This window comes from Bactrocera latifrons, unplaced genomic scaffold (genome assembly GCF_001853355.1).
Source record: "Bactrocera latifrons isolate USDA-ARS-PBARC rearing strain unplaced genomic scaffold, ASM185335v1 scaffold_12, whole genome shotgun sequence".
In the NCBI taxonomy this organism is placed as follows: Eukaryota; Metazoa; Arthropoda; class Insecta; order Diptera; family Tephritidae; genus Bactrocera; species Bactrocera latifrons.
Genome location: NW_017534630.1, coordinates 1,453,210 through 1,478,202, shown reverse-complemented (window position 1 = coordinate 1,478,202; position 24,993 = coordinate 1,453,210). Strand labels below are relative to the sequence as shown.

Below are 24,993 nucleotides of genomic sequence, written 5' to 3'. Positions count from 1 at the left end.
TTTAAATACTTTTTTACTCTTGCAACATGTTGCTACAGAGTATAATAGTTTTGTTCACTTAACGGTTGTACGTAAATTGAAATATCTCGATGAAGCTTGGTGTGTGATTTCCTTAGTACAAAAAAAAATTACAAACTCGTAGATGGGCGTAATCAGACCACAGCCACGCCCCATAAAACGCTATTAAACGAAAACCCGCTAAAAACGCAATAAATCAATAACTAATTACGCCAGAGACATTAAATTTTACCTCCGCGATTTTATGAGAGGGCTTTATGGAAGCCGATGTGAAATTTGAACAATGTGCATGTCATCGTCTACTTTTATGTGAAAACACATATCTCGAGACCTGCTCGATCGATTTCAACCGAATTTGGTATGTGCCGTTTCCCTGACATTGTTATGTCATATATAAAATAATAAAATGGGCGAAATCGGACTATAGCCGCGTCCACTTCCCATAAAATCGAGTGAACAAATTTAAAAGTAATTATTATAATGGGATACAATTTTGTTCAAATAATAATTTCAGGGCATGTCACTTCATAAATAAAAATTTTCCAAATTCCATAAAAACTGCTCAAGCCCCAAAGTACCGAATATGTGGGTCCAAAATCTATAGTTGACTTTTGACCGAAAATATCGATCAATGTTAGAGATATACCATTGAAACTCAGACAGAAACCTTTCCTGACAGTAGTATTTTCGTGTATCAAAAATGGGTTGAATTGGGTGAATACTTCCTTTACCTCCCATATACCTCGTATATGTAAATATTGTCGAACTTCCGGGTGAGTTTATAACGGTTATATCGAATATGTGAGTTATCTTAAGAAAATTGAGAGAGCGTGTTTTTTATATATCGCTGCATATTGTGCTTAGAATAAATAAAATCGGGTGAAAAATCGCCCTAGACTCCATATAACAGACATGCATTATGTATGTGAMGGTACTTCCTTGGCTTTAGTCCTTGCAATTTGCAATAATATGCTTGGGTATTCCCGAACTTAGCTCTTCCTTACTTGTTTGATAGTACTTTTATGTTAAACACTAAAATTGTATTTTAAGTACGAGTTTAAGGATCCTTTATAATATTAACGTCTTGTAATAGTGGCTAGTTCTATATAATTATTATGTTGTTAAAATATTTTTATATTTCCATAACGTATGTGTAAGCATACATACATATATATTCACCCTTTTAAATAATTTTGCATATATTTGAAATTAAATGTCGTCAAAACATTTATGATAATATTTGTTTACAATGTTATCAGTCAATCCATGGCTTGTGTATTTTTAAGCGCATATACAAACAATAAATTATGTGTGAAAGTATGTGTAAAGTATTTACATTTATCATTAAGCAAGTCGGTAGGCTTATTTCAATTTCATATTTTTCAAGGTTCTCGCGCACTCAAGGGAAATTGCGCCATTAATAGAGAATTTCTTTCAGTTTATATTAATGCAACAAGTCTCTGCCTGTAGGTATACTATGTATGTATATACGAGATAATGAACTTTAATAGTAGACAATTTTATAGTGTAAATGAAAAATAAAAATTCTTGGTTTTATATAGATTAACGGACAAATGAGAGCGATAGCGCGAAGTTTCTTCTATGTGTCACGTATGTATGTGCATGTATGCATAGATTTCAGCTGTTTTGGTGGAAAGTAAAAATGAGAAAATACGCAATATCTAAGAGTTTTTTCGATAAAGCCGAAAATACAAAATGTGAACATACATACATATGTGTCACTGCTGTGAAAAGTGGGAAAGAAAGGAAGAATTTTCTGAGCTGTTGGTCTATGGCATTAAATTCGAACCTGTGCCATCAACAATTAAACGATTTGAAGGAAGCAATCACCCACAAACAAATAGCTGTGATTAATAGTAGAGCAATGATATTCCATTAGGGCAACGCCAGGCCATACATATCAAAAGTAACTCGCCAGAAGCTCCGGGAGCTTTGCGGGTGGTTTTTATACATCCATGCTATAGTCCGAATCTGGTACCCAAAGATTAGAAATAAATTGAGATTTGCACCGCGACGTAAATCCTCCTCTGTCACAACTACTCACATAGGCCCCACTGATAAATTTAAGTAATCCGAGGGCCTTGACCCGGCGTCTATAGACTATGAGACTGCTTCAGACACACAGTAATAAGCATCTTAAATGATTTTGAGAAGCTACTAGGATTTCTGTAAGAGTGAACAGAACGGTGCTTCTTTGGAATAAGTCGGACCATTTTCACTATTTAATTCAGACAAATTAATACACATTAATTATGTTATGAAAACACTTTAGCAGAAACATTGTGTGGTTGAATTTATTTCAGGAATTATATATTTATTCAGGAATTTATTTATATAAAAAAATATTTTTGTTTTGTTTTTTGGTTTTGAATCTGAACTGGCACTTCCACAAATAAAAATAATATAAAATAAAAAAACAAAAAACAAAAGCGTTCACTTGTTTCTATTATTACTCACAACATTGTATTATCTACACTTGCATATAAATTCTTATCAGCGTTATCTGTTCGTATCAATGTAAAAATGCATGAAAGTTTAATAATAAAGAAATAAGCATACGAATAAATACACGGGCACCTGCAAATGTATACTACTATGAGCAAAAAATAGTAAAACTTTATTCATAATTTCAAAATTCTTAATTTATTCTTCAAAATATATATCGTGCCACTCAAAATAATTCTTCTAGGCGTCAAAACATTTTTTCTCATCCTCGAAACAGTGGGTAAAGTCAATTTCTAGAATGGCCTTGAATGCGCGTAGTGATTCACGTTTAATATCCTCAATTGACTCAAAACGGTTTCTCCTCAGTGGTCCTTTAGGTTTGCTGAGTGGCTAGAAGTCTCTCGGAGCTAAATCAGTCGAATACGGTGGTTGCAGCACAAAATTGGTTGAAAATTTGGCGAAAAACTCAGGAAGAATCAATCAAGTATTCGACGATGCCTTATCATGGTGCAAAAACCACGAAATTTCGGCATATCCTACCAGCCTTTCTTATAAATAGCTTTATCGCTCCATTGAGAAAGTAACCATCAATCGCGCCATGATAACCGCCTATTTCATGTCCGAAATTGAAGCTCGTGATATCGTTGACATTTTGTTTTAACAAGACGGTGCAACTTTCTAAACTTCGCATCAATCAATTGATTCATTGAGAGAACACTTCGGTGAGCAGATAACTTAATTGTTTTGTTTCGTGTGATATCACACCGTTCGACTGTGAGGATATGTAGAGTCTAAAGGATATGCGGACAATCTCGTGTCGATTCAGGCTTTGGAGCAAAACATCGCGTTTGTCATTCGCCAGTTACTAGTCGAAATGCTCGATGAAGTCATTGAAAATTGGTATAAACGGATGGACAATCTGAGACGGAGCCGCGGCAAACATTTAAAAGAGAGAATCTTCAAAAAATAAATGCCAAAGAATGTTTTGTTTGAATGATAATAAACATTCTCCATTAAATTTGAAGTTTCTGTAAACCTCGAAATCATTTGAAATTCATAACCTTTTATTTTTTGATCACTGTAGTATACTCATCTGTTAACTTATACACTTGTAGTGGAAGACTATATTTCACCTACGGAACTATTTTATTTCGCTTTGTTATACGTGAGCTTATCAGATATTAAAACGAACGCCGAAGAGCTTTGTCAAATATAAATATTTATATGCTCTCTATATATACATATATACGTGTACAATTGATCACAAGTCTATATTTAATATAACATTATGCATCCGTAGTATATTCAATTGGTATATGTTTAATTGGTATAAATGTATTTCAGTGTATAAAAAACGGTTATCAGAAGATGTCATTAAGGAAATAATTTTGGATTTTTTGAACATTAAATTGAAATTTGAAAAAAAGCTACTAATTATTATTATTTTATTTACATTGTTAAAATATATTATATTTTATACTCAGTATATGCCTTATCACACCAAACAAACAAAACACTTATGTACATACACATAGCATATATGTACATACACTAATTATTAGTCATACCTTAATACTTTTAAGCAACGTCCGTGATGTGAAGAATACTATTTTTAATTAAATAATACAATTTTTATATGCTTAATTAATGAATAGTTGCTACTAAGTGTTTGTTCGGTGGGTTTTTCATGTATGTAACTCTAAATTTTTGTTCGCCCTTAATGCACTTGCACAATAATGCCTCTCTATTGCTGTTCACATATTTCAAATTTGTCGTTTCACTTCCTCACTTCCCCGTAACCGATCTATATTCAGCTATCACTACGAGTATGCGTATCTATGGACACGACGCGTTCTTCGTTCGGATCGTTAGCGCGTCTCATTCGAAATACATTCGATTACTGATTGCATTTACCTGTTGCGTTGAGTATACGGATTGTGTTGTCTTATCAGCAAAAGAAACTCACACAGACATGCATGCATGGAATAATACGCAGCCCTTCTTTCATTCAACACGTTTACAAGGAACTCTCACCCGGCATGGCTAACGCTCAGATAAGATAAGCTAGATTGATAAGGGAGTACGCATTTTCTATAGTTTGTCTTCTATTCCGTTTCAAAAAATATAAATATATATATACTAGTATATTTGTATATGAATATGTGAGCAGATTATATGGACAAGTGGGTAATATTTGCGTATAAAAGTGTTACGAACAGTGTTGCACTATTTTTTTTTTAGAATAATATGATGAAAAGCATTAAAATAATGGGGGCTCAATAGGGAATTGAAACTTCGTGTTTAAAAATAAATTTATATTGTAGGGTCACCCTATATCTAAACTTTATGAAAATTTAGATTTTGAATTTATCGAATGCTTAATATACTATGTGAGTAATGAAAACTAGCAATTAGTATTTGCATTTCGATACACAGCAAAAAAAAAAGTAAATAAAACACATGATTTTTGTAATTTCATAAAAATAAATGATTGTATAAGCTTAACTAAGTATAAATTTTAGTTGGTGCAATGCCTTTTTCTCGAAGCCATGTTTTCAGAGTTGGTCTGCAATTTCGAGCCCGAAATGGCTTGCAATTTTCACACGACTTTCTTAGAGATATTAGTTAAGTAACTATGGAAGGCAAAATATTTTGACAACTATTTCCTTCCTGAAGTGTAAATTTCTTCCAAGCAAAATTTTTTTTATGAAGTCGCCATTTTGTAAAAATAAATATTTTCAATAATCGTTCGATCATTTTTCCCGTATTCATCTATAATAATAATAATAAAAATAATAATATTTTTTTTTTGTACATACAGAAAATTTTAAGTAGACAAATCTTCCTCTCCGCCAAATACAATTTTTATGGAGGTTCTCCGGAATTCGATCACTGGATCATAGGAATCCAAATGTTTTCACAATGAATCGCCATTTATTAAAGTGCATACAATTCTATAAATGCTAATTATTTAATTTAAGTTTTAAAAACTCAATTAATTTTTAAATAAAATACCTCTTCAAAATAACTCAAAAAATAGTTTTTTCTAACTTGTAAATGGATATAACGCCTTCAATAAATCACTGGAACACCAAATAATTGGCCATCTGAAACTTTGTAGGAAACGTTGTGGTAATCGAACGATTAAATTTGTTGTGTAGGTATAATTTTAGTAATCAATGTTATATTTTAAGTTTTATCGCTAATGTCCTTCACTTATTTTTAAAGAGAAAAAAATTATATAGAGTTTTATTTGATTTTTTCCATAATATTAATCATTATTACATTCGCGACAGCTGTAACTGCAGTTGCAGTTTCCGCTTTGTACACATGTCTACTTTCATATTACAGTTAATTTGCCGCATTTTAGTAGGGGAGTTCTGTTAGATATGCCAAGCAAATTGCATTGTATTTATTGAGTGATATAAAATAAGGGGCATAACAACAAGAACGACACGATGTTTAAATGAAATAAAACACCCAAATTTGGTAAAAAGATTCTAAGATTCTAAGCCAGGTCCTCTTCCACCTGGTCTTTACAAAGGAGTTTAAATCTTCTTCATCCTCTGTTTCTGCGTCGAATACTTTTAGAGCTGGAGTGTTTTCGTCCATTAGGATGACTTGACGTAGCCAGCGTAGCCACTGTTTTTTAATTCGCTGAGCTAATCATCAAATGTTGTTATCGTCCATGCCTCTGCACCATATAGCAGGACGGAAATAATGAGTGACTTATAGAATTTTATCTTTTGTTTTTTGTTTTTTTTTTTTGTAGAGAGAGGACTTCACTTCTCAAAGCATAGCTAACGACGCGGGGGTTGAGGTCAATGATATCAATATAATCAGTGTACGCCTCAGCTGTACACTCTTATAGAAGATGATATCTTCTCTTGTTTAATTCTGCAGCTCGAAGCATTATCTCCAAGAGTAGATTGAAGAAGGGAGAAAGCTTCTTCTGAAACATCGTTTGGTATCGAACGGTTCAAAAACGAAACACTTAAATTCCAATCGTCAGGCATGCTTTCGTCCGAGCACATTCTTCAAAAAAGCTAATGCATCCTCCTTATCAGTTCTACGCCGCCGTATTTGAATAGCTCGGCCGACAATCTGTCGGTCCCCACCGCTTTGTTGTTCTTGAGATGGGTAATTGCTATTCGAACGTCGTCAAGGTCGGGCAGTGGAACGTCTGCTCCATCGTCATCGATTGGGGAATCGGGTTCGCCATCGAATCCGATTGAACAATCTTTATGTCCGTTAATTTCAAATTAAATAAAAACCTCTTCCGGAAAAAAATTTGTATTCATACCTCAGTACATGCAAGTGAAATGTTATGGCAAAATATATACTATACTTTCAAGCTATCATGACGAACATATTAATAAAATATAATAGATTACTTAGAAAATTTTGTTAATCTAATAGAACCCCCATAATGTATCTAACATATGTATCCCGCCACTTGTATTCAAATACCCACCTACCTTGGAATGAACCCTAAATAAAATAACTGCGCCTCTCTCTCCAACTCTTTCGCTGTTACCACCAGTAAGCCCCGTGAGTACGTAAAAGTAGTGATAGCAAAGTACCGTGTATCAACGAAGGGTTCGAATGGGGAAGATGTCTTAAATAAATTTTGTCAACAATAATTCGCGTTGCCAAATGGAGCTGACATTCTGAACACCGACTATTAAGTTTAAAAATAAGTAGTTGCATATACAAACAAACCGTTAGACTAAGCACAAGTACACTCATTTTCATTTTTGGCTGCAGCTGCGTGATGCAAGAGCGTTCAGTGCATTTCAACTAACAGTTAGAGATACAGAGATTGGGTAAGTACTGGCACTGCCTTTCCGTTGCCATTTACGATTATTTATATGGTTGATTGCTAAAAGGATGAAATGCAGAGACGGTGTAATGGAACACATTTTGGAGGGTTTACTAATACTTTGGATACTTTTCTTGGAAAAAAAATTTAAATAGGAAAAAGTTTTTAGTTTTTGAGAAAGAAAGAGAGCAGGAACAAGTTTTTGGATTTTGAAATCAAATACTATGAACTCTGATCTCATTTATGAACTATGAAAATGGGTGTTCTATGAACTGACTGTGAAGAGTTTGGACTAGTAATAGCTTGATTAAGGCAAATTATGTCTCATATAAGTTACTTTCGAATGTTACAGGTGTAATATGTTAGTGTGTAAATCCATATTATTCGTTAAGAATTTTGCAGTGGTGAACCAGATTTTGAACAAATATATCCTGAATCTGAAAGACATCATTAAAATCCTCAACACCCTAGACGCCCAAAAGCTGATCAGTACTCTGTACATTCAAGGGTAGATTTTTCTTATTGTTGCGTTACTGATGTTTATGTTGTTGTAACTGTCAACACTTAGTTACCAGATCAAGTGTGGAAAGCAGCCACGACAGCAATGTCTCAAGACGAATTATTGTAATGAAGCGTGTGCGAATCACAAGTGACGGGGCACAGCGAACACACCTATGAACATGTATAAGCATATGAGGTAGACAAACTTGTGAAGTGATAAATAAACAGATAAATAAACAATAAAAAGAAATTTAAACAACAACTGCGGCTAAATGTCAACGACTTGAGAAAAGAAAAAAAGTGTAGCAAAAACAAGAAGAAAGCAGGATACAAACGGATAACAAATGGCAAACTCGAAAGTTCAACAATAATTAGGTGGGGTGCACGGTGTTGCAGTGTAAACTGAAGCTTCTTCAGTTCGTCTTGACAATCTCTGAAAGGAAGCAAGCCACAACGCTGATACCAATTGCAATTGATAAAGCTACGTTGGTGCGGCAAACGGAAGCCGTGAAACTGTGATGACAATTGAAGAAACGGCGGGTGGTTTTTGCTTTTCTTATTGCCGACACACTTAAGTAAGTAAGGATCAAAATATGCGCGTTTTAAAATCAGCGTAAGATGTGCGAAGGTAAGTGCGTACAAAGAGTAACGGTAATTTACCACACCACCCCTCGAAGTAAGCGCGCTGTAGACGCTTACCTTTGTGAAAGCATAATCGTCGACAATGTTGTCACCATCGCGCTGACAGCTGTTGCTCTGCCGCAATCGCTCATTCGCCTCAACTACCGCCACGCTCAATGCGCATCGCTCATCCCTCGACAGAGCCGAGACACAATGTCAACATTATTGTCATCAGCGTTAAATGAAAACGATTGGATACTATTGAAAAGTGAAGCAAGTGAATCCTTCAGATGCGCCGCTGGGTTACGCGCCACAAAAGCTCTGAGTTCGGTTGCAGGGTTGCAGAGACGGCTGGACGCACGATAAGTCTTCGAATAATGAGCAGAGGAAAGAGTGCTTAGCGCTGGAAAATCGCGGTTTTACGCTTTTTGTCATTTTAATGAAGCATCAAGACTTGCGACTTTGGGGCTTCAACGCCTCACTGCTGACGCTCAGTGGATAATTAGCCGCATTTTGAATGCTAAGGCGCGTATGCCGCGCACAATGGTAGCAAGTTAATATGCAATACGATAATGGCAGGCAAACCGAGCGGCGCGGCAAGTTGCCGATGTGAAATCGCACAGTTGAAATCACAAGTTAATTCTCTTGTCAAGTGTTTGCCCCCGTCGTGTGGTGGTTGGTGGGAGCTGCAAATTCATCGAATTTACTTTGGTATCTATGATGTGCTCCGGTCTTTGTTAATGGATTGATTTTGAAATTTTCTAATCCTACATTGCTATTCACGTGCTTTTTGGGGATTTTTCTTTCGAAATTTGTAGAGAAAGTAAGTCACAAAGAAAACAAAAGGATCTAGAAATAAGAAATAAGTGAAAAAGTTGTTTTTGTATTTTTTGGATTTTTATGGTTTTTGCATGATAAAATGTTTTTATATTCATTTGGGCTTCAGTTGGCTTTACTGCGGTGATTTACTTAAGAAACAGACTCATTTCCATTTAAAGTTAAGGCTTTGACAATATACAAGCATTTATTGTGTGTGTTAGGTGTGGTTGTTTAGTGGGTGTATATAGTGTATATACGCACCTATGTATTATATATAGTAATAAAAGGAGGTCATAAAAGTGAAAATCTAAGTAAGCTGCTTAAACGTGCTTGCGGCTAGACCTTAATGTCATACTGAATATATGCTATACATATATACGAATGTGTTTGTGTGCGCTTTTAAAACGTGGCAATTTATTATTAAAGCAAAAATAAATTACTTCAATATTTATTGATATTAAACCCGTAAAATAAATAATAATTCGATATTTCTTCGTTTTTGCTGGACATTACAGTTAATACATATGTTCAAATCTTAACTGGGAGAACTGCTTACCCGATCTTCCCGAAATTTTACACAGGCCTTTAAGATACAATTCTTAACGAGGCATTTTTTTCGATTACAACTATTTAAAAAAAAAATCCCGAAATTTTCAATGAAATTTTAATTTTTTTAAGTTAAGGTTTCAACAAAAACACGTATTTTCTCACATTAGATGATCACGTGAAGATTTATCGTGCCAACGCGGGCACATCTTTTTCCGAGGGGTCAATGGAAATGGCGTCGCAATGACCAAGTTTAAAATATTTTTTCCAAAAATTTCATAATTTTTTTGTTAATAGTGTATGTTTATAATAATAAAAAGTTTTTACAAAATATTTCATGTTTTATATGAGAAAAAATTTGTTGAAAAAGCTGTTTTTACCCGAGGACAATGGAAATGGCGTCGCAATGACCAAGTTTAAAATATTTTTTCCAAAAATTTCATAATTTTTTTGTTAATAGTGTATGTTTATAATAATAATAATAATAAATAATATAAATATCAAATAAAGATCTAATAAAATATTTCATTCTTTTAAGAGAAAATAATTCTTCAAAAAAGCTGTTTTTTACCCGATGAAACACATGCAACCACTTACAGAATATCTGAAGTAGTGTCCAACTAGGATATCATGCGTTCATAAAATTTGTTAGTACTAAAACTTTTTTTATGCGTAGGATGCTTGAACACCTAAACATTTTCCATGAAGGAAAGTTCTATCATATAAATTCAATTCCCCGACTGACATCAATTCATTTAGTCTTCTCGTTTTTGTCGACATAAAGTTTGGGATTATCCGTATTCCGTTCGAATTCCAAGAGAGAGCGTTCTAACCGCTTATGAGAATAACGGCTTATCGGAATGGAATCCGTTTTCAGTCCATCGAAGTGATGAAACTAAAATTGTTGAAGGAGCTGCAGGCCATCCCGAAAATTGCCTATGAAAAGTTTTTCGAAGGCAGGACAAATCGTTGGAATAAGTGTATTACATCTGAGGGGCATTATTTTGAAGGGCGGCAAAATAAATATTGTTGAATATTTAAATAATTTGAGTTTTATTTCCGATTTTCGGGTATTTCTTTGTCACAATATATACATTATGCAAGAAAGTCGTTTTGATCTTGTATGGAAGTAGGCGAGTCCGATGGCTTCTCGTTTTTGCTATTGTATTGACAGAAAAATCGCAAATTAATTTTAAGAGATGCTCTCGAATTTAGGGGTCAGTAGGGTAATCGGGCCTGTTTTTTGACATTTTTTTTTCATAGAAATTTTTATTCTACAATAGAACTTTTTTCATAAATGATGGGCTATATTGTAGAGTGTATAAACAAATTTGTTCGGAATTTTTTGATGACATCTGTCGGAGAAATGGCTGGGTGAATGAAAAGAGTTTTTTTACTGGGGGACACAAAAACCCAATACATTCTTAAACTGCACGAGAATGGTTATGTCCGCCAGTTTAAAAAAGTGTGTTTTGAGAAAAACGCGTTAAAAGTTTGAGATGTACACTCCGAGCGCTCCGGTCGGCGAGCTTCATTATTATTTTTGGGCCTTTTTCGAAACCTTCCAATGGTAAAGTGGGTTTCTACATTAATTCTAAGGGTATAAGGGAACAGAAAATGCAATAAAAAAAGAAAAAAAATTTAAAAAAGTTTACCCTACCCTTTAATACACTTTCTATTTTGATGCCATCATCAAATCTTGGTTTAACGAGTTCCAAGTTTGACTCTCTGCTATCGACATGATCGTCTCCATATTTGTCCGGCCACTTAATGTTGTTTGCAAATTTCAGAGAGAAATTATTGATGCCTCGTTAGCCTATTGCTTTTTGAGAATAGACTTTTTAGAGGAGTTAAAGAATTTAAAGGGACATGTATATGAAGCTGAAGTGATACTAAGTTATCAATGGAATCAAAATATTACTAAAGCATTCGTTTTTCATTTGTAATCTTAATACATTCTTTCCAAACCCTCTTAGTTTAGTTTGCTGTACCGGAACTAAATACACTTTTAATTTGAAGGAATTTCAAGTCTTGCTTACATTAACGCCACTAATAACTCACGGAAACTAAAAATAATTTAAGATTTGCTGACTGGCGGACTAAATAACGAAATGACAGGATTTCAAATATTTAACTGTTAAAGTGTATAAACGTCTGGATCGGAAGGAAGGAAGGAATGCTGATGTCATGCTAGTGGTAGACACAATTGCTTTCATGATTATGATTACAAGTGTGATAGACATTTACGCTTTCAGTTAGCTATGATTTCTTTGCAGTATATTAGTAGACGCTTAAAATTTTTTTGGGCAGCAAATAAAGCGCAGCATCTTCAGTTTTTTTATTGGCTCCCGCGATGTCATAAAGATAGCATACGTAGCAAATCATATTCTCCATTGCTTACAATGCTTTCTACAAATGTCCAATAAATGTGAATGTAAAGGCCGGAGGGTGAGCAGGCGGTAAGAAATCGAGCATAATCACTACATAAGCAATTTGCTGTCACTCCTGCTTGGCATACATTGCTATCTCGCCTTTAATATTATTTTGTGGTGTTTTGATTATTTTAATGCCTTAACGCCTGCAAGTATACTCCAGAATATTGCGAAGTCACCACACATTACATAACGCAAATAATACATTCATAAAAACAATTTGCGCTTATCTGGCGGACGATTCGTCAAAAATGCGTACATTTGAATTTTGTTATTTTTTTTATGGTCGCGGATTTGAATATTGTTGTGCACTCGTGGTTTAGGGCGTCGCTTTGAAGGAAATACTATTTTTATGTAAGACTTATTTGAAATAATGTACAATACGAAAATATTATACAAAGAGGAGATTGACCTATATGTCGGTAAGTGCTAAATAAGGAAAATCACAGCTGCTACATTCATTAACCACCATCTGAAAAATTACTTTCGCTTTAATTTATTTAGAGCTTAGTGAAGTCCAATGTCACAATAAATAATTAAAAATAAACTCAAGGAAAAACGTTTTGGGAGACATTGGAGACAAATCGAGAATACTGAAACAAAGTACTAGGTTTCGAAATCGGCTTCTGAGGAGAAAACGTGCCGAAAAGATACAGTATACACCCAGTTTTTTCAATATCCTTTTCTGTCAGATCACGCATGAGTCGTGTCAAGCTGTCGTGTCCTTTTTGTTCAGAATTGTTTGGCATTTCATCATGGAAATTCAATTGAACCAAGCGTTCAACTTTATTACGAAAATTTATGTTCTGTAAAGAATGTGTTTCGTACCCTTTGTTCAACTCATCATAATCGGCCTACTGAGTGTACTATTCGATACACCATCACCCATCTTGAGACCCAGAACGCATTATTGGATTGGATGCGACGGAATAGACCACGTCCAGCACGCAATGAAGAATATATAGCAGCCGTAACTGAGAGTGTACACGGAGGGCGTCGATTAAGAAAGAATCTACTTGAATACACCAGCAACCTAGCAATCGTCGACACAATGTATTTCACCTGCTCCGAGCAAGGCGATGCCGAAATATAGTACCGATTTGAGTGTATAACACCATAATGCACCGGCTACGATCGGTTGCCCCATCTATAAAACATATACTTCAATATTGCACAAGGATGGCACACTTTGGAGACCTCCAAAAAATACTTCATTCGCTAAATAAAAAACAATTCGGTAAGTGAAAATTGATGTACTTCACCTAATTCTTCTTTTAACTAAAACAATGAGACTAATTAAATTTCAAATATTGCATTTAACTGATTTGGGCACTAAAAGTACAGCACAAATCAAACAAGCACAGACTTAGCTTTATCTTTAAACCCTTCAATGTAAGATTCTACACACTTTTAGTAATTCTTAATTCTCAGCAATGCAATAACTTCTTACACCACATTTTACATTCCAAGCATAGGCAAATATACAAAAAAAAAAAATCAAAAACGTAATTATTATTCCTTAAAGGCATTCCATATTCCCCAATTTGCGAGCATAATGAAATCTCCGCTTGGCTTTGGTACTTGGCATACTGACAGCGAATCGCCAGATATCTTAAATAGCAATAAATTTCGATTTCGCCAACTTAAATGCTTTATGAATTATAAACTCATAAGAATAATGCTGCTGTTGCTGCTGATTCCAGCGCGCAGTTAGGAGGAATGGGGACACTAGCACCCCTTGAAATGTCGGCACAAACTTGTGGTAGAAGCGGTGGTACCTCATTCGAGACACGCTTGGTGCAAGTAATGAGTGTAATGGGGTTAAATGGGTCTTAAGCATTTTTAACATGCCACCAAATCGTACAAAAAGTTTTGGCAAGCAACTTACGAGCAGAGAGCGAGTGTAGTAGACATAACGAAACGCTGTCTTTTATGCTGCGGATGAGAGCGAAGGAGGTACGAGATTGGTACACCTGCGTGGCAAATGAAGCGCCGCAACGATTACACCCCTCTGCCATCTAAAATGGCCGGCAAGACAACATTTCTAAAGATAGCATTTCGCCTGTTGGCAAGCCTTTCTGATTTAAGAATCTCCTACTTTGATATTAAGATATAAAATTTCTTCAGCATACTCATACATACATATATACAAATTCTTAAAATCCGCTGCTAGCAGTCACTCGCTCCAAAGCCGATTGTCTACAAAGCAATCACCAGCAGGGGGCAAATGAGTAAAGTAACAAAAGTAGAGTAGCAGGCGAATATGAGGAAATATGAGGAGGTTGGTTAGACGCAGTGAAAACGCTTAAAGACGGTAATAAATCAATTCGTATTAGTTTTATAGAATTTATTCCAGCAGCGCGCGCGTACACATCTCTCTGCATGAGCATCACCCCTTACGTGCGCCAGCGCTGCTTGCTTGTAGTCGATTTGTGCAGACTAGCTAACCGGTTGTTATACCATCGTAAATATGCATTGACTTATTTTAAGCCTTCTACCACCTCCAACGCGCCTTTCAAGGTATATGTGTGTGTGTAGTGTTTGCACTCTACTATGGCACTTTAGCGTTATGAGCAAATCTCGACTTTTCAGAGATGACGGCTTCCGATAGCAAGCCAAAGGCATAAAACTTCTAAAGACAAAGCAGGTGTCTGACAATTTTGGTGAAATACTTTTTTTTTGAACGGTGTACTTATAAGAATACTAAATTTTATCGAGAGAATGCTACAAAATTCACTTCAAACACACCACCAAACAGCTCTTAAGCATGCAGCCTAAAACTATGCAATGAAAATATGGATAAAATGACCACGAAGAGACTTGCCCATAACTCATACCTAGCGCTTTTTGTGCATTGCATATTCATACCTAATTTTCCATTGCATATTTTGTGGCGCCCGAAAAATATATCGCTAGTAAGTAGGTGAAAATTTCAACCTTCCTTTACCTCATTATGGACTAACTTCTTACAACTTGTTGGATTTACATCCAATTTTGATATTTCTTTTATTATTTTTGGTGCAAAAGTCCTGAGATTTTCTGAAATTTATAACCTCACGCCGCCGTTTGAATGACTGCCCAAATCGCGCGTGCATACACACCTTTGGTTTGTGTATTTGTTGCATTTATGAATTATCGCTTGACAATGGGATTATCATTTTTACATTAGGACACTCGGCGTGACTTCTTCTGAGCGGCCGCCTGTTAGTAAGAAAGAAGTTAGACGCTCTATTGGAGCTAATAAAGCGGACAGCGCCATTCATCTTAAATATACTAAAATACGAAGCCGTGAAGGAATGTATTATATGTATGCAGGTAGTAACTCTCTTGGGGGTAATTTTGGCTTTGCGTAATTATTGTCGTAAATAACTTTCACCATTAAAATCGTTTTACGAAGACATCTACACACCCGCTAGCACGTCATAACGGAAAGGACCGAGTTAGTGTGCTTGAAAACTTTTCATTTCTTTTGGGGTTTTATTAAAATGAATTGAGTTGAGCCAAAATTGAATTAAATGAATATTTTCACACTCTATTCTTATTTGAAATTTATTTGTGGCGATGTAGAATTCTTTTAGTCTTTATAACGGTGCAAACAGTTAAACTTCAATTGAATTAATGAAGTGAAAATGAAGGGAGAAATGTGATTTCGGCCGAAAATAGTTAAAAAATTCTTTATTATTGAGTTCCACGAAGAGGCTTTTAAGAATTCTGCAACAATTGAATAGAAAAATTGTTAGAACGAGGGCGGGAAGAATTTCAGGTGGGAGTTGGTAGTTGCTGCACTTTTGTGGCCGGTACTTGTGGTCAATGGTAAATGAAAGGATTTGAGGAATTTATGTGCTTCTCTTACTTCGCTGTAAAGTAAGTAACGAGAGACTAAATCCCTTACTGAACGGTAAATCTGATAGGGGATGTAGTTTATACTCGTTATTTTATTAAAAGAAAATAATTGTAGTGATATAAACAACTTAATGACGAATTAATAGAAAGGATTGCATAATTTTCATATATCCTATTCTGGAGCATAGATTATAGTCAGCTGAAATTTAAAAGTAGAAAAAACGAATGAATTTATATAACGAAGTTAATGGGATTTTATATCTATTAGCGTCTTTTTATCATTCAGCTAAGTCATATCCTACCTCTCTACGGAAGTGAAGTTCCATTCATAACAGCGCTTTTACTTCTTGATATATAGAATAAGTAATAAGTGTTAATAATATGTTAAAGTATACAAATATTATCGAAATTTGTTGTACAAATGGTGAGTTCGTCTTCTCAGCATAGTGCCTAACAGAGACTAAATATATATGTATTCATCAGCGGAATTCGAAAAAAAAAACAAATTTTAGATTGTTGGACAGAGAGATGCTTGGCAAGCTTAACTTAGGACCTTACATTCATCAAATAAAGATGAGCAAGAAGAATACGTTGGATGAATAAAGGGCCCTGAGCTAAACTAGTCAAGCATTTCTGTAATGCTAACATGACGATTTTTAAACACTGTTTCATTAACATTCAATGTTATCGTCACTAACAGAGGTAGATAGCTGACCCTCACGAAGAAAGTTTTCGAAAGGCGAAAACATACAGTTTCAAAACACACACTAATTGATATATCTATCTATATCAAAATGCACACGAACATTAAAAAGGCTGTAAAAATTTAGGTAAAAATGTTTATCGATTCAGTTAGCTCTCGCAGTTTAAATGGTTCAGTACGAGATAAAATTGATTGAATGTATGCATGTATAAGAAAAAAACAAATAATAATAATAATAAAATAGATAATTTATGTAATACATAAACACAAAAAAACGAATGGTTAGTAAAACTAGCAGTAACCTTACAACTGAGAGTTTTAGTAACCACAATTTTATACATAAATACATCTGCTTTATGCATATTTAATTTGTTTTATATAAATTGTATACCGTTATTTCTAAAGAAACGAATCTAACTCAAAGCCCTAGAAAGAGTAATTTCTTAAGTTCATCGATGTTCATCGACTCTCTACACTCATGCCACTGCTAAACTAAGAAAATAATCCCGAATATATATATTCCGTTACATAGCCATAAATTATAATTAAACTGTTCGCGTTCTTAAGATGTTGCTTCATTAGTTTGCCAAAGCAAAGGCAAGCATGCGCTAGGCTCAAAAAGAAAAGCAGAACTGTGAATATGTAAGGAAAAAGGTATGTAAAAGCAAAATTCCTAAGACAGCAGGATAAGGTGTGATAGCAAGCTAACTTACGCCGAGAGCTTAGCGAAGTGCCAAAACTGGCAGCATGTGTGCCTCGCCAGCAGAATGTGCGTATGTTGGTGTGTTTGTATGTAAGCCAAGCATGCTCTTCTAGTAACGGAGGGACTAGTAGTTCACGCACTTTCTCAAATATATGTATGCATGCATACTAAATTGCATTATGACAGCCCAAAATTTCACGAAAGCTGCTCTTTCSCTATACTTCCTTTTGGCCGGTAAGAAGCCTTCGTGGAAAATGTCCGCACAGCATAACGCTGAAGATACGTTAGAAAAATTTGATAGCGTTTCGCTATCCTTACAGGATAGAAAAGCAAATACTCGTATATTATGACGAAGGATTTACCATAAAGACTTAGGACATCAGGGCAATTTATGAGCTAAGAGTTGTGCGAGCACATGTGTCTTATTAAAAGTACGTCTTTACGCAGGTTTTAAGCGTAATTAAGAAAATAAATAATAATCGTAGCGAAGCCAGCAAAAACACAGCGCATATGCAACTTTGCTACTCTTATGATAAACTTATATATTGGGAAGAACGTATCATAAGGCGAGTGATGCTGAATAGCCTTCTGAGATATGTGTTGTAATGTGCGGAACTTAGGGGACTGTATTCGTTTATTAGCGAAAGGCAGTTAGAATATGCAAGACACCAGCGAGAGTTTAATGTAAATGGGAAAATTGAGATTGTTTAAATTTTTTAAGATAATCTTAGCTATGCTTGTATAGTTTCAATAAAATATTAAAATTAAAAATATAGGGACGTAGCCGTATTAGTTTTGAAAAATTTGGAACATCTCATTCACCTCGGTGTATGGCATCTAGCTGATTTGCGCCCACGTTCCGATAGAAAAGAAGGACGATGTGACCAAAGATGGCGTCTATAAGCGCTTGCAGCGTACTTATGAGGATACCCCTACCACGATGTCAAAATCGTAAATTCAACCTCCACGGTGAAACATCTCCAAAAGGGTTGAGGCTGATTCACTTCGCCTGGGTCCGAAATATGGTTATCTGCAGTAGATTTCAGCATAAAACATTCGTCGAACTATCAGGTTGTCTCCGAATCAAAAAGTCACCAATCAGATCGATCATGTTGTGATAGGCGGAAGACACGTCTCCAATATTTCAGATATGCGTACGCTCCGAGGTTCGAACACTAAATCGGATCACTATCTCATTGCAGCCAAGAAACGCACCCGCCTCTGTTCAGCAAAAAACCAACGTTAACAAACACAAAGAAGGTTTGACGTTGAGAATCACAACAGACAGACGAATGATTTACTACTCGACTTGTACTGCTGCTCTCTAAGAGCACTCATCAGCAACACGGTGTAAGGGAACTGTGGGTCGGCATTTGAAGCTTCAAGTACAGCTACAAACGAAGCCATTGGTTTTCGGAAAAGGCAAAATAACAGCTGGTACGTTGAGGAGTGCCCGTATCGCAGTGGAGAGAAAACAGATTTTCTACATCGCAACGTTGCAATCGACCGGCCGATTGTTGAAGATGGAAAAGAAACGCATTTGCAGACAAAAAAGAGAAAGGCAAAATGAAGTGAAGTGATGCTCCAAAATTCTACGAAAGGTTTCAAACCCGAAGTATACTCCTATAGAACCCCCCGAGGTGATCATCCAGCGACTGATACCCAGGGCATACTGAAGGCGAACTTCTACAATCTGTTGAATGGCAGTGAAAGGATAACACCAGGAGATTGTGAACTCGTTTACTCAATCGCTGACGATGGACGTTCCATAAAAGACAACGGCTATGCTATGTCATGAGAGCATTGGACGGAGTACCCCATAAAAAATTAATTTTTAATTTTAATTTCTTTATTAGAATACCTCTTTAATTAAGGCAACAGATTTTTGGCAAAAGAACTCAACAAAGGACTCCGCCACTCAATTTTGTGGTCAATAAATTCATATACTTAAGTCCAAAAAGTATGTAATTGGATTACATTCGTTTGTAATTCATTTAATGACAAGCATACCGCTGGTGATACTCATCCAGCGCATGAACAGTAATAACCCATAATAAAGTCATTAACTAATTTATCTACCACGAACATGCAATATGACAAAACCGCAAAGCAGAACGGGAATAGGACACAAACAAATAATTATATTAAAACTGCAGTGCTGTCTCTTCTGAGAAAACTCCACAAATACCATCTTATTACACCCGCTTGGCAGTGCGCGAAAAGCTGCCACACAACACAAATCACAAATCAAAGTGGTATTAATATTACTTATGACCATTTAATTGGACTTTTATTCATTTGTACTTCGGTAGACTTGTATTTGCTCTCAATTTGGCAAATTACAGCAAACTAACAACACCGCAAAAGAACAAACACAAACTCAAATACAAACGCGGACATAGACGAACATTCGAAAGCTGAAATGCTATGCTTTATTACAAAAACAAATGCATTGGCAAATGACTAATAACGAGCACAGCTATTGCATTCAACCAGAATAGGCGATATGTCCTTCCACACACAATCGCCAGCGACCGGAAACACACTCATTAACCCATGCATACAGTGTGTACGTGCGTTCAACCCCGTCACATGCAGCGCTTTCGTTGTCATTGTTGTTGTTGTTGGTGTCATCATCGTCGCATCATTGACTCGCATTGGCCACTGCTATGTGCCGCAGCGCCCAAAAGCATGCTCATTAGTTTTATTGCCCCAGCATATCAGTCAAAGCCACAAAACTATTTATGTGCGACAGCCATGGCCACTAGTTATCGCCACCCCGCCACTCTTATGCCAAATACAAAAGCCACTACACTACACTACTGCTATGGGTGTCCCTGCCCAGTTAGGTCACAAAGTGTGGACACAGATTTGGTGCGGCAAGGGGTGGGATAAGGTCATATTTAGTGAGTATTTTTGCTTATTATTTGCAGCATTAATTGCCCGAAAATTTTCTTCATCTTTGGCAGTACATGAGAGAGTGTATGTGTGTGTGTGTGTGTTCTTCGGCGTCTTGACAGCCATTTATATGCGTTCAGGATATTCGAGTGTGCTGCTTTGTATGTTTGTGTTTGTTTTTGGCTTTTGCTTTGGTTTTATTATAATTTTCTTTATACACTATATACAGGTATGTATGTGTATAGGTATGTGTGTAATATTCCTTTTAACAAATTGGCTGTTATCCTTTTAATACCCCAACTAGCGGTGCTTTCTGCGCACCATTTAGCTAGTGTTTGTTCTTTTGACAGCGCTTTCACTTCATTTGCTGCTCAATTGCGAGTATTCCTTTGAAGAAGCCATGTCTATGTACTATATACATTTGTATACATATGCACCTGTGTGTATACTTATTATAATAAATACAGAATTTTGTATTTTGGATACTACTAGTACTATTTTTCGTTTTTTTAATCTAAGTTTATTCCGTTAAATATTCGATTGCAATTAAGCTTGTACAAATATGCTTATATAAGCTACATTTCAGATATTTTGTCGATTTAATTACTCCATAGAGTGAAAACCAAAAATCGTATGTTAATTTCCGAGGCCCAGTGCTCATTATCCTATCCTTCACCTTGAACTGAAGATTAAATATAATATCACTACAAAAGGGTTTTCTTCGAGTTAAGTGGTTAATTTTCGAAAAATCTTGCTAAATTTTAACAACATTATTACTAATATCTGCTAAGTATTTGTTTCAAAGTTGTTGTTTAAACTACATTAAAATGTCTGATTCAAGCTTTGCAATGGAGAAAGGCAGCAGCTGTACACCTGCTCAACGATGCTCCAGAAAGACGTATAAAGAAATTGCGAATCGGGTGGAAAGCTCAATAAATATGGTTTTCAATGCCCTTAAGAGTGTATATACAGGGTTTTAAAACTATTTCTAATGCTGCACGTAAAAACAGACCCCGAAAAACGTCAATAGAAGTAGACCGTAAAATTACTACCATCTCCCGACGAGATTCAAAACAGAGTTCTACTGACTTTGGCAACTCTTATTGGTCTTAGACCATAAATAAAATTGAAGTATGTCGTTTGAAGCGATGAAAAAAAAAAAAAAAAAATCGCGTAGGTCCTGATGGTCGAAGGTATGTTCCCGTCGAAACACGGAGACATCCTAAAAATGGCATATTGCCTAGGGCTGAGGAAAATAGGCTGATATATAGTAATTTCAACAAGATAATAATCCAAAGTACACAGCAAAGTTGGCACAAACGTATTGTTTTTTTTTTCTTGAAAAATTCAATAATGTGGTAGTGTGGCCATTGTCTAGCCTGGAATTGAACCACATACAACATCTTGGGGTGATGTCAAAAGAGTCATTATAATAAAAACGAATTTTAAATATTTTTTTCTTATGAGAGTTCAAGTTTATCATAAGTTTCAATAAAATGAGTAAAAAAAAGCTGTAAAATTATGTGATTTATTAGAAAATAACTTAATTTGTTTCAAAGTAAGTGGCGTTTCTAATTAGATGTCAACAGCTGATTAGAAGTATATACCATTGTCTTACAAAACTATCTATTCAGATGTTTGCTCAATTCCCTTTCAATATTATATTCAATCCTGACTTGAATGGTTCACTCAAGCTTTGTGAAGACTTGAGAAAACCTGAATGAATTTCAGTCACTATGTATACCACTGTTTGGGTACCAGGAATGATGATATTAGATGAGGATTCTCACTTAGTTAGATGATGTCTTTTCTTTGAGTTCTTTCGTCATTGCAACTTATTAAATCAAATATGCTCTTTGAAATCGAGTAAATATCTAATAATATTATCATATGATTGAAATACTGTCCTCATTTCAATCAATCTCACATGAAAGTTAGATAATCGATTTAGTTGTGAAACCCATTAACGATTTATATGCACATGCAAGTCGGATATCCAGAATTTCCCAAAAAGCTTTCTGGTAGGGGGAAAGATTTTACTACTTGAAATCTGCCAAAAAACAAAAAATTCCAAAAAAAAAAAAAAAGTTTTTTGTTACACCTCAAGCAGCTTAAAGAATCGAAATTGTACAAAAAATTTTATATCGATCATTACGTCACTAATATAATCTAGAGGGTCAAGTGAAAATTTTAATTAGGCTAGTTCAGCCGTTTTGGAGAAATTTTTCTCACCGACTCTGAAAACAACATATCGAGAAAAACGAATTTAAAATTTTAGTCTGCCCCACTAAATAAAAATTCTTACATACGCTCATACCTCTAAAAATATTTTACGAATCAACTTCAAATTTTCGGAAAATATTTTCAAATTCAAATACGACAGCATGTAGAAATGTGAACATAATGGTGACTCTGCCGTGTTTGAATACAATATTCTGCTAATAGTACTTTACAAAAACTCGAAGCTACTAAATACAATGGATAAACTGGCTAAGGATTGTCATAAATTTTAGGTAAAAAAGGGAAGCTGCTATTGTGTTGCTAAAATTAAATAGAGAAAGAGTATCATTTACATATGTAAGGATCTAATAAGTACACATGTGTCTTCAGCACCTCGCTTAGCAGAAACAGAACACATAACGAAAACACGCCCATACGACGAAAAAACATAAAACAACACGAATAAAGCAAAACACTGCAATACAGGATATTTGAAGAACAAAAGTTGTGGAAATGCACACATGCACACACGTGTTACTTGTGCAACGAAATAAAGAAAAATATATCTCATTTATGTGCAAATGAAAGATAAGAGCAAAACACCAAAAGCATGCCAGAGAGCCAATACCAAGTCAACCCCGCTGCCAGCAAAATCGAGTTATTCGCGCATACCGTTGCAAGAATGTGTTTGAGGATTTTTCCACGTTGTTTCTGTAGGTCTATTTATTTGGCTTGCTCCCTCCACTGGATGCAAATTATAGAATTCTCACGCTTGCTAGAACGCCTTTCTTATTTGCTGCTGTCCGTCTGTTGCCACGTAAATGGAATTTGCACAAAACAACTTTATCCATTAATTAAAATTACTACGCTTCTGTTAATATATTTACGTATATAGTACAAACACACCTAAATATATATTTAGTGAAGAAGTACTCTAATTTTGTTAGTCAAACGCATAACTTCAGAGTATTTACGCTATGATTTGTAAATATTTCGCTCATTGAAATAACACCTTTGATAACGGTGAAAAATACTGGCTCGTTTTATTGCTTTTGAGTGCCGAAGTTATGTTAGTATTTTTTATTAAATAATATTTGTGTGCAATTTTGCTTTATTATTATTTCTTCTGATAAATTGTTTCCCGGAACTTTTTCATTTGCTGGTTAAAGGACTGAGTGTTGCTTGTGGTCTGCAGAAGGCTTTTCTGTACATGTATGTATGTATATGTGTACACAAGAATAAACCAATAGAAGAAAAGATAAATTCAAATGAAGTATACTTTTTAAAAGTTTTATGATGAAGTGGTGCACAAAGCTAATAATTGTTGCTTCAGGTTTTGCTTTTTGAAGTAACGTTGTTATAAATCTGTCTGCAGAAAGTGTTAGCGTTGACTTATTGATATTAAGAATGAAAAACTTTGAGTTTATTAAAATTTTAAGAGTTGTATAAGTGTATCATGGCCAATTAAGTCATTTATTTATTCAATCTTGTTTGCATATCAGACTTTTGTTTATTTTGTTATGGCTGATAGCAATATTTTTTAACTCACATAGTTTTAATGGCACTTTTTGGTGTGGAGTGAAGATCATAAAGATTTTCAAATTGTCAAAATTACTGTTACTTTAAAACACATAAGAAGTATAAAATAATAATTATAATTATATGAAATACTCCACATAACACAAGTGCCGGAAATATTCACAGTATTTGAATAAATAATTGTGCAAATCTTCGCATATTTGATAGAATATCTGTTTAAAAAATATTTCAAAGATTCTAACAAATAATCGGGGAGGACTTCTCCGAGCTGTTCGAGACCAAACGAGGATAAGAGTCGCCTTGTCTGAAGACTCTTATTATGCGACTTCTTTAATCTACTCCTGGAGAAAAAAACTCAAGCACATCTGAATAGAGAAGGTACAGTTTTCTAAAAGAGTGGACAACCGCTGGTGTGCGCCGATGGCATTGGTCTCAACAATTGCGCCGTTAGTCTGCTTTCTGTAGATTGCATAGGAAAGCGAAGCAAATAGATGTAGTGGTGAACAAGGGCGAAACATCTCCTGCCATCATATAAAAAGTCCTCTCTAGGCGAAGAAAGACCGAAATCTACAAGTGTCTCATCATCACCGTCTTACTATATGATGCAGAGGCATGAACGATCACAACATTTGATGAGTCGGCGTTACGAGTTTCCAAGAGAAAGATTCTGCGGAAGATTTATGGTCCCTTATTAACATATGTAGTACAGCGAATTATGATATAGCGGCGACGCTGGCTAGGTTATGACGTCCGAACGGTTGAAAACATTACAGCTCTGAGAGTATTCGACGCAGTACCCGCCGGGGAAGCAGAGAGGAAGAACTCTCACTCCAATAAAAAAACAAGGTGGAGAAGGAAGAAC

The 24,993-nt window shown here is 35.3% G+C and overlaps 1 protein-coding gene across 2 annotated transcripts in view; it reads right to left on the bottom strand.

Annotated features, from left to right (window-relative positions):
- The window catches only part of LOC108978310 (leucine-rich repeat-containing G-protein coupled receptor 5), a 34,254-nt gene that overhangs the window by 5,557 nt on the left and 3,704 nt on the right, over positions 1–24,993 (bottom strand). The window contains exon 1 of one of the 2 annotated variants that reach the window (XM_018948520.1): positions 4,053–4,366. The exons of the other annotated variant lie outside the window; for it this stretch is intronic. The gene's annotated coding sequence lies outside the window, so the exon portion shown is untranslated. Of the gene's footprint in view, positions 1–4,052; positions 4,367–24,993 lie in introns of those variants that run through there. 2 annotated transcript variants of the gene reach the window in all.